The following is a 3452-nucleotide window of genomic DNA, read 5'->3' as shown; positions in this document are numbered from 1 at the left end:
TTCTGTCGCTGAAGGCCACGTGACATGCAGCTGGCTGCACCTCTCAAAGGGAACGCCCCCACACATAGACACCCACAAAAATCCCCAACAACACAGACGGTGACAGTTTTAATAAAAATGTGAAAAGCACATTTTTTAAAATAAAAAATAGATACTGCAGCATTAAATACAGTGATGAGCATCCCAGCCAAATTCCATGACCCGAGAATCGCTGTCACTGTTTTGTGCATTTATAGCACAATATATGAACAATAGTGCATATAGTGCATTTCTCAAAACAGTACAAACTGTAAAACCTAGTTTATAACCTTAACCCTAACCCCAGCCAAAGCCAGTTTCTTGCTCAAAACTGTCAGGGTGCATGAAACAATTCAAATATAAAGCTCTCAATTATTGCTTGATTTATGTTCATTAACTTGTGCAAGATGTGAGATGACATGTTTGGTAGTTTCTCTCCCTCCACCTACCTTACAATAAAACCAAATTACTACTGGTGATAAATTTTATGTACAGTAATCTCAAACATTTCTGATTTCTGCAAGATATGCAGAGAAAAAAAATCTGCTCTAAAAGTGCCACAGTCTGAAAGAACAGTCAGTTCACAGTGCTCCTCCTAAACCACTTGTGCAAATTGGAGGTGGTAATCACAGTAATTGCAGCTGTCATTCAGAACAATTTATTAAGACGTTAAGATATCACTATGTAGTTCATGTTTCACGTGTGGCTATTGGATTTTCTCTATGACTTCAAGTTCACAGGTACAATGCACTAACATTTTTGCACCAAAAGCATTTACATATAAATGGTCTTTTTAATTTACCAGTTTATTTATAAAAATAAACATCAGCCACATTCTGTGGGTGAAGCTGTTGTCAGCTGTAAACAATATTGCGGTACATATTGGAACTAAACTGGAACATACAGTGTTATAAATCATTATTGGACATTGGGATATTCTCGTCCGTTTGGTCACAAATTGTCATCACAGCCGATATCGTCCCTGACAATATGCAGCAAGGAGATTATTTCCTCAAGTGGTGAATCCACCTTTTGCTGTGAGGTCATCACACCGCGTCCACAGCCGTTGGCGGATTCCAGTTATATGCTGCATCTATCACCGTCAGGCAGAGAAAGACAATCTGGCAAACATTTACTGTAACGTTAAAATCCAGTGAGTCTAGTGTAAATGTAATAAATGATATGCTTTTGTCCCACTGTATGCTGTGTTTATGACAAGATGACAGCAGTGCAATGCAGATTTACTGTTGAATTATTGTTCAGTATTCTCACACTTGCGTGTAAACTGTTTTTTGTTTTACATAAAATATTAGCGCACGTCAGCATCTTAGGGAAGCAGGAGTCAAAATGTGTGTTTAGCCAAACTTCAGCCTTGAGAAGTCAGGAGAATGTGTCTAAAACAATGGAGTTATTAAGGGTGGAGGAAATAACTCCATCAAAATAAAAACACTGATCCACAGCGTTGTTGTTTTACAGGAACTATTAGTTTGCTGATTAGTTATTATTTCCCATAATTTGTAAGTTTATTTGGACTGATTTTTTACAAAATGAGCAAATGATAATAGTGTGAACTTGCATGGGGGACAGATGACACATGTCCAGAAAGATCTGCAACTTGTTGGGAGGAGTGAGAACCTGTTACTATGATGTGCACAGATGACAAAATGTGGTGGAAGTTCAACTAAAAGTTATGAGAATTTGAATTCTGAAGCCAAAAGTCTTCCAAGTCAATCGAGAAACACTGTTGGGTTAAAAGGCAATAACTCATATTTCAAAGCATACCACATTATCTTTCAAACATGCAGAGTGCAGTTTAATATCGCGGCATACGTGGCTGCCAGTTGTGATCAGTCACCAGGTCTACTAATTATTAGGCAGCTCAGAAATGAAGCAGCTATAATGCTGAAGGGTAAAGAAGTTTTTAAGCCAAAATTTTTTTTAGCAATTTATCACCGTCTGTCTTAAAACCTGCAGAAACGTTTCTCTTATATAAAACTTACTGCGTGTGAAGCTATTTTGTTTCGTCAGACCGTAGCAAGTCCATTTAAAATGCCATTTTCATTTTGGAGTTGTGACTTCTTTCTCTCCTGTCCATTTCTGTGCAGGACTCCCAGTCAGTTCAGTCAGCTTCTTCACAAGGACTTTTAATCCATGATTGAAACATTTTACACCAGGGCACTTTGATCTTCAAGAGGGAGCCTTTCTGCCTCCTGGCCAGTAACAAGACTGGACAAGTTCATGCTGTGTATGCTTACATATGCTTGTTTAAACAGATGAATAGCAAATACAGATATCTGGAAACTGTATGTAAGGATGTACCAAACTTGAGGGGACCTACACGTTTCTTCCTGTCATCTTGATTTTTTTTTTAAGTTTATTTCCCATGATGTCACACAGAAAAACATTGTGTATGAAATATGACCTTAAAACACATTCTTTGATGGCTCTCAGTTTAATTATTGTGAGTTTAAACACTTACAAAGCACATTAAATTGTCTACAAAAATTAATAAAAAATAAATATAATAAGTCACAGACTGTTCCTAACACTATGCAATGATTAATACATGAATAACCCTAATGAATTAATAGTAATTAAAAATAATAGTGGATAAAAGGCTTCAGAACATTTATACCACAGCAGGTATGGAAAACCACAAAAACAAAAATTAAATAATGTATAAATCTATTAATCTCTTCATATTAAATAAATAAAAAGTATAACGTTTATTTAAATATTTATGTCAGCTTGAGTCATGCAGAGCTGAGCTGATCATTTCCATAACAACGATCAGAAGCAAGTTGTTGTGCCAGAACTCCAGTGAGCTCACTGATGAGGTCATAGATGACATTATGTACATCACAGTAGATCAAAGAAGTTCTGATGCTTGATTGCTGGAATCTCTAAGCATCAGTCAGGATCCAGACATTTCTTGGAGTTTCAGATTTGTGTAGAGCAACAATGTTCAGTTTTGCGACGGCGCTTGTTCCCCTGATATTCCCGGTTGGTTGGGGCATCGGATATGCCGTGACGACTGGGATGAAGAAAGTGTGCGATCGTTTCTTTCCAGGTAAGGATTGCAAAGAAGAAAACGATCAGGATGAAGAGGAAGATCTATTTTGGAAAGGATTTCCATCCAGTTCTAGAAAACAAACCGACCCGGTTGGGGAGGTTTGTTCTGAAAAGGTGTTGGATGTTGGGACCTTGGACTCCATCTCGTCCTCTGAACGAGACAGTACAGAGGATGACAGTACTGTCTCTGGACAAATCGACCCGGCTGGGGAGGTTTGTTCGGAGACGATGGTACACCGTGAGGGTGAGAATACAGTCGCAGAAAAATCTAACCCGGCTGGGGAAGATTGGTCTGCGGCTGATCTCGCAGCCAAAGCTGTAGCTGAAGTGACAGCCAAAGCTTTGGTTTCGCTGGTCCCATC

This window comes from Poecilia reticulata, linkage group LG5 (assembly GCF_000633615.1).
Source record: "Poecilia reticulata strain Guanapo linkage group LG5, Guppy_female_1.0+MT, whole genome shotgun sequence".
Lineage (NCBI taxonomy): Eukaryota > Metazoa > Chordata > Actinopteri > Cyprinodontiformes > Poeciliidae > Poecilia > Poecilia reticulata.
The sequence above is the reverse complement of the archived record's forward strand: the minus strand, read 5'-3'. Positions refer to the sequence as shown.